Below are 7,608 nucleotides of genomic sequence, written 5' to 3'. Positions count from 1 at the left end.
AGATAGATAGATAGATAGATAGATAGATAGATAGATAGATAGATAGACAGACAGATGTGACTGCATTTTATTTCTTTAAAAATAATTATATTAAATTCACACCAATGTCCTAGCCTACAAAGTTCTTGTCTGGCTCTGTTATCTAATGAGTTTGCCTTCCCTACTGGCTTTGTGTCATCTGTAAATCTGATAAACACGTTATTTATTTCTTTAATCAGCTCTTGGATAAACTCATTAAAATGCACAAGACTAAGAAGAGAGCCCTGTAATACTCCACCAGGGACCTTTCCAAACTGACATAACACAAATAGTGATATTTTATATAAATAGTGATATATTTTAGGTTGGATCATTCATTCAACTCTGAATCCAACTAACTGTAACTACTACCTCATCCACATCTCTCCATCTTGTCCAGAGCAACTTAAGACAGCTTGTTGAATGCTTTGCTAAAATCTCATTAGACTACACCCAGAACCTTCCTTTTTGTTTGTCCTATCCTTTTCAGACTAGGAGATGAAGTTTGGTATGAGCTGTTCTTACTTAAGTTGTGCTGGATCTTTGTGATCATTTCTTCCTTTTCTAGGTGTTCAGACAATCATTCTGTTAGTTCTCAAATTTTGAAAAACTTTTGAAATCGACTTTGATGGTTTCTAGCTTGAAAATTCCATTGCCTCCATTTTGAAATTAAAATATGGCACTTTTTCAGTATTGTGGTACAAATTTTAGTCTCCACAGTCTTTCAAGGATCAATGGCATCAAGGAAGCAATCACATCTACCATTGCTTTCAATACCTAAGGTCATCTTGGCTTGATGACTCAAATTTCTTAAGAGCAGCAAGCTTCCCTCTCACTGTCTTTTAAAGATTATTCTCTTTGGCATAGGGGAAAAAAGTAAAATAAGAATTGAGTGGCTTTACTTTGTCTCAGTCTGTGTCAATCATCATTCTCCCATTCACCTAGAATGGCAACCCTATCCTTTCTTTAATTATCCTATTTTCTCCAGAAAAAAAAAGCTATTTTAAGGCTTTTTTGTCTTTATTTCTCTTTGCCAATTTTTGCAAAATCTGAATTTTACAGACCTGAAACTATTCTTACAAGACTGAACTATGCTTTTGTATCAATCGATATTTCATTATCTACTCTGACTTTGATCTTCTCTGTGTAATTAAAAAAAAATCTTAGTTGTCCATTTAGTTTCCAGTTTGTCTATACTGTTGCCTTCAGGAAATTCCCCACTTTGCTCATATGCAGAATTGTTTCTTTTTATTGCCCTGGAATTTAACTCTTGAAAAATTTTATACTTTCTGGCATCATCTAGTAAAATCTTTTATTTTTTTATGAGTTCTTTAAAATCTGTTCTGTAAAAATCTAGTTTGCTTATCAGACTATGCCCAGCCCTCCTCCTCTCTATCACAAATTCTAGATAAACTAGTCACTTAACTCCACAGCAACATCCCTATCATTTTTTTTGTTTGTTTGGTTTTTATAAAAATGAAATAGAATGTAAGAAAATAAAATAGTATGTAAGTAAAATTATAGAAATCCTTGAATCCAAGGAGAACCATTCTTAAACCATCATCCAAAATGAGGACTGGTTCTATATATTTTTAATTCCAGCAAAGGGATACAGCCTTACTCAGTCATTAAAAACTTTAAAGTTTACATTTTAAACATTTCCATCTTTTCTTATTTTATTTTTAAACAAAAAAGAGTTTATAATAAAGCCTATGTACATACTAATTTCCAACTAATTCTTTCAAATTTCTGGTTTGTCAGGGGACCTATGTGAAGAAAAAACTAGATTTCATAAATTGAAAATGGCAGGAATTCTGGATCCAGAGAAAGAATGATGAAAGAAGGTGGAGGACTATGGATGTCAGATAGGGCATACACAAACAGATGTAATTCCTATCGCGGTTGGGTTTGCTTTGTGAATTTTTTTTCTTTTCATTATTAAGGGAGGATTCTAGAAGAAAAGGGGAGAGGAAAGAATGTGCAAGTTGTATAAGTAAAAAAAACAAAAGCAGAAGTAATCCTTTTCTTTTTTAAATGAAAAAGGTATAATTAGGTTGTTTGATTTTTAATGAAAAGTCAGATTCCTTTAAGAGATAAAAAATAAAACAGACCCAATGATTTCCCTCCTTTGGATAAAAGAGGTTTGGGGGTGCTTAAGTAAAATTTAACCCATGCTGCAAGTAAGTGTGAACCAATTTTTTTTCACTCCTACGTTCCCATTTTAAGTTTGTTTTTGAAGAACCTATGTGCAAAAGGGACAAGAGTGACATTATACAAAGTGAACCACATAAAGAACAGGCCTTTGACTCTGGTAAGGAAAGACGTTCGTTCTAATTTTGAAATGACAGCTCCCCTGTGATCTGTGTGTGCTCATTCCTGCATGCCTATACGAAACAAGAGCCTAAGCCTGGGCAGTCACATATACTCAGTAGGTATTAAGTGGGATTTAGAGACAGAGGTGGAGACATTCCCTGGAAATATTTTACAGCACAGTCCTTGTTAAAAATCCTTTGCCGCTTGCCAGTATGCAGAAGGAAAATACATTTGAAGTCGATTCCTCACCGGTGCTAGTTGTTTTTGTTGTTGCTTATTTCTTAATGTCATTCTTTCTGTTCTATAAGCTACTTTCTATGAAGGGAGAAAATACTGATCAAAATAATTAGCATATTCTTAAATCCAATTTAGCAATGTCTCCACTGGATTTTTTTTTGTAAGTATACTCATTACAGATGTGCTTTTTTTCCCCCTAAAGCTGCAACTTTGAGCCAAGTGCAGCAGTAAGGATTATGGGCATTAGTCCTTCCCTTTCCAATCTTCACTCAACTTCATCCTGTAATGGGGCAGGGAGACACCAGAGAGATTGGAAAGTCTTAGGATGTCCATTTAATCTTAAGCTTCTTACTTACTATTAGGATTTTGCCCCAAATGAAGGCAAATTTTAGACATAAACTAGGATAATGGGCATTTGGTTGGAAGAAATAATAGTATGGACTTCTGTCATCTCACCAAAGCCTGAAAGCCCAACATTAGTCTTGAGTCTTTAAAAATCTAAACCTGTGGGCTGTGTCTATGGGTATATGCATAGACACATATACATATACATACGTGTATATATGTACATGTATATGTGTGTGTATGTGTCTTCTATAAATACCGAAATGTATTATCAAAGAGCTAGTTTATGAACACATGAAGGAAAGCTGTGATCATTACAAACCGGACTAAGTTCATTAAGTAAAAGTCATGCCACACTAACTTCATTTCCTTCTTACATAAGATTGTTAAATGGGTAGTTCTAATAAATCATGGGAGTACTGCAGACAAAATACACCAGTTTCTAGAAACATGTTTGACAAAAACCTTTCCTAGTTTTCCTTGTCACTAAGATTGAGAGATCTGGATGTTAGTGTGGTTATGTAGATGGGCTCAGAGCTAAGTGACACACTAGACTCAAAGAACTTGATTATTTATTTTAGCTTTTGTAAAGAGGTATTTACTTCCAAGGTATAGTAAGGACAGAAATACAAACATTTTCTCTCATTATCTTGGAGGCACACTTCACCCTATGTCCCTTAATTTCTGGGAAAAAGTTCATACTAAGCACCATTTCTTCATTGCTTTGGTTCCACTATGTTCCAAATACAGTGTCATTGCTTCATGAGTCCTTCCCTCAGCTGGTGCTAAGCTGAAGATAGCTTCTAGAAGTGTCTGTCCAGGGCTGGCTACAAAACCCAATGTGGATTCAACTCTCTAGTACCAGGACCTTTAGAACTAACTCTACTCACCTTTTGAAACTCACGAGGTGACAGTCTCCAGTATAATCTCCTTCACTTCTAAAGAAAAGAATACAAGTAGAGGCAAAGAGCCATGTGTGTGTGTGTGTGTGTGTGTGTGTGTGTGTGTGTGTGTGTGTGTGTGTGTGTGTGTGAGAGAGAGACAGAGACAGAGACAGAGAAAGAGAGAGACAGAGACAGAGAGAGAAAGAGAGAGAGAGAGAGAGAGAGAGACAGAGAGACAGAGAGACAGAGAGACAGAGAGACAGAGACAGACAGAGACAGAGACAGAGAGACAGAGAGAGAGACAGAGAGAGACAGAGACAGAGACAGAGAGACAGAGAGAGAACTGAGAGCTTACAGCATTGTGTCTCCTTGGAGCCAGTCAGTCAGGAAGATGTCATAGGAGGAGAGTCAATCAAAGTGAGAGCCCAAAGAATTGAGGTTAATTTGCAGGGAGAGGTATTAAGCCACCTGCCACAGGGTTTGGCCTTTGGACCTCTCTTACTCTGTGTTTTTATCAATTACTTGAATGAAGGTGCCAATGATATATGAAATAAATGAGACAGACATGCAGAGAGGAAGAGAGGGGACACAGAGACAGATACTCAGACAAACAGAGTAGACAGAGGAAGTGAGAGACACGGAGAGACAGATAAAGACAAAGAGACAGGAAAAGAGAGGGAGAAGCAGAGACTCAGGCAAACAAAGGAGATAGCGGAAATAACAGAGACAGAGGGAAAGGGGAGAGAGGCAGAAAGACAGCATACTCAGATGTAACACATGCAATGTCAGTTCTGTTGACCCATTACAGCCTTGGGGTAACTAGATTCTGAAACAGTATGCCTATGGAGTGCAAGCTAAGGCAGTTCCTAACAGGTTGAAAGGACATCTAACATGAGTCTAACTAGCATTGCAATATGCCCATCTGTAAACTAGCTTAGTTAAATTTGGAGAGGCTCATCACTAGATTCAGAGATTATAGGATTTAAAACTTTGAAAGATCTCATAGATCTGTTAATCCAACCTCTAATTTTATACATTAGGAACCTAAGACTTCCCACTAATCAACAGTATTTATTAAGCACTGACTGTGTACCAATTAAAGTTATTTCTCTGAAATCACAGAAGTGATAAGGTACAGAGGGAGAATTTGAACAGGTCTTCTGATTCCAGATCTTCCAGAAGTTGACTATGGGGTGATATACTTTCAGGCATAGATATGCATAAAGACTTATTCCTAAATCACAGAGGTGCTATGATCTCTATTGGTAGAGGGGGTTCCACAGAAACCATTAAAGATATCTATAACACGTGTATACATTTGGACCCTAAAGCAGAGATTCTGAACATTTTTGTGTCACGGACTCTTTTGGAAGTCTGTTGACAACTGTGCTTTGCTTCTGAAAATTTTGTTTTTAAATGTAAAATAAAACAGTATTACACGGGAAGCCAGTCATCAAAAATAGTCATCACAATATATTTTGACATCAATGTGATCATCAAAATATAATTTGTAAATATGATTATGCACTCTGGGTTATGAAACCCTTTTAGTGAAATAGTGATTGTTTTAAGAAAGTCACAGAATGTAAATGAGTATCTGTCCAAAAAATTTACCAATTCATTATTTCTACTTATATCTTAATCTCTACCATTCACAACTCTATTATTTAAGCAGCACAACTTCATCAATGACTTGTCTCCAGAATATTATTAAAGATGTAAATCAATGTTCACAAAGACATTGTGGTTTCTCTCTATAGGAAAAAAAAAATTAGTGGTCCTGACATAATGGATCTGGTGATGTCAGGCAGTGTCTCATAGTGGTTAGAGCAATGGACTGGAGTCAAATCACTTATCACACATACATGAATTGAGTAATTCTGGGCAAATCACTTAACATCAGATCACTAGGTCTCAGTTTCCTTATCTGTAAAACAGGGATGATAATAGCACATGTATCCCTGAGATAATATAGGGATCAAATGAGATCATATTTGTAAAGGGCTTTCCAAACCTTAAAAGTGCCATGGGAAAGTGATCTATGTTCACGTCACTGACAAAGTCAAACATAGTGACTTACACATAACAGAGATGATCAATGAATCGTAGAATGTCAGAACTTTAATCATTCAGAAAAAAAAAGATGTCTTTTCAAATATAAGAAAACTGACACTCAGAGATTTTCCCAGGACACATGGCATCCCCAGGATGGCTGCTAGCACAGGTTCTTAGATCTGTTTTACTAGGAAAGCTTTAAGTTTAAGGGGTCAACAATCTTTTAAAATTACATTCACTAGTTCAAGGGAAAAGTCAGCACCCTAAAATTCAGAGAAAATACAAACAAAGAAAATAGAGAAAATACAAGCAGAGAAATAAGGACCAACATAAAGGGCTTCTAACTGTTTGAGAAATTAGCACAGATCAATAGACAGTTCCAACTGTCTGACCAAGGCAATACATATGTAGTTAGCAGAGAGAGAAGTGCCAACATCTGGGTTTTTCAAAGGGGTGGGGGGGAGGGGCTCCTTAACAGCTACCCAGAGTTTCATCTGGTCAAATCACAAGAACGCTCTTCCAATGAGTAAGCCCCAAAGCAAAGTGTTAACCTTAGTGTATATATACCCTTTTTAGAGCCAGAGGGCACCCGCAACCCTTGTGACTCAGTGCCTGATTAGAAATTAACAAAAGGTGTGGCAGCCTTCCTACAAGCAAGCCTCCCCTAAGCAAACTTCCCTTAATTGGTTCCACATGAGGCCTACTAATGGGCAGGAAAGATCTTATGTCCTGTTAACATTACACATGGCTAATAAATTATAGAGCTGGGATTTGAACCCAGGTCTTTTGACTGCATTCAATTGTTCTTTCCACTTCACCATTCTCTGTTTAATTATGCGACTATTGTGATCAGTGTGGTGAAATTATTCATTAAGGTAATCAAGGGATTTTAATATAGCATGTAGTTAAGGATTTGGTTGTCTTCTAGAGAATCTTAACATTAAAGAACATCAGAACTTCTCACCTTATAAAGATGACACTCATCACAAAGTCCTACTAACCCATAGAGAATCTCACTTAATCCTACTGTCTTGAGAATTGCTCAATAGCCTGTAAAACTACAGGGAATATGAATTTCCAATTATCCTGACTCTAATTGACTTTATAAAATCAATATTTATTGGTATTTTTCCCGGGTAGCAGGCAGGTTAAGTATTATTAGCCTCAATTTTTACAGATAAAGAAACAGTAAAAAAATAATAATAATAACTTATCCATAAGTAGTTAGCCAATGTTTCAGTGTCAGGTTTCCTGACCCCCAATGTAGATTTTTGTCCCCATATACTTTCTTGAAATTTGAAGAGAAAACAGTCTGAAGCTTAAGATGGTAGTCTTCCTGACTTTTGGTCTTCTTACCTTTCCTCTTTCCTAGAAATTTTTGTAGTCAGAATATATAAGCCTATATTTGTGAAAGACTCCAAGAAGCTAGATTAAAAGGAATCTCTTCAGACCTAGTAGCCAAATATAATGCTGTTTAGCTAGGTCAACATGGCATAGTGGAGAGAGAGGGCCAGGAAATTCTATTAATAAGTCCTGTTTCTGACACATACTAGCTGTATGACTATGTGGAAATCACTTGCTTCCTCATTGCCCCATATAGCTCTCTAAGACTTTAAGTTACAGACAGAATGCTAATGACCTGTCACAAGGGTGTGAGTTTCCCTTACTGTAGGGATTTCATCACACTTATGAAATCAGAGATTTGAGAGAGAGAGAGAGAGAGAGAGAGAGAGAGAGAGAGAGAGAGAGAGAGATG

Source organism: Petaurus breviceps, unplaced genomic scaffold, assembly GCF_028583685.1.
Source record: "Petaurus breviceps papuanus isolate PSGF00001 unplaced genomic scaffold, PetGlider_PUasm1.0 79, whole genome shotgun sequence".
Lineage (NCBI taxonomy): Eukaryota > Metazoa > Chordata > Mammalia > Diprotodontia > Petauridae > Petaurus > Petaurus breviceps.
The sequence above is the reverse complement of the archived record's forward strand: the minus strand, read 5'-3'. Positions refer to the sequence as shown.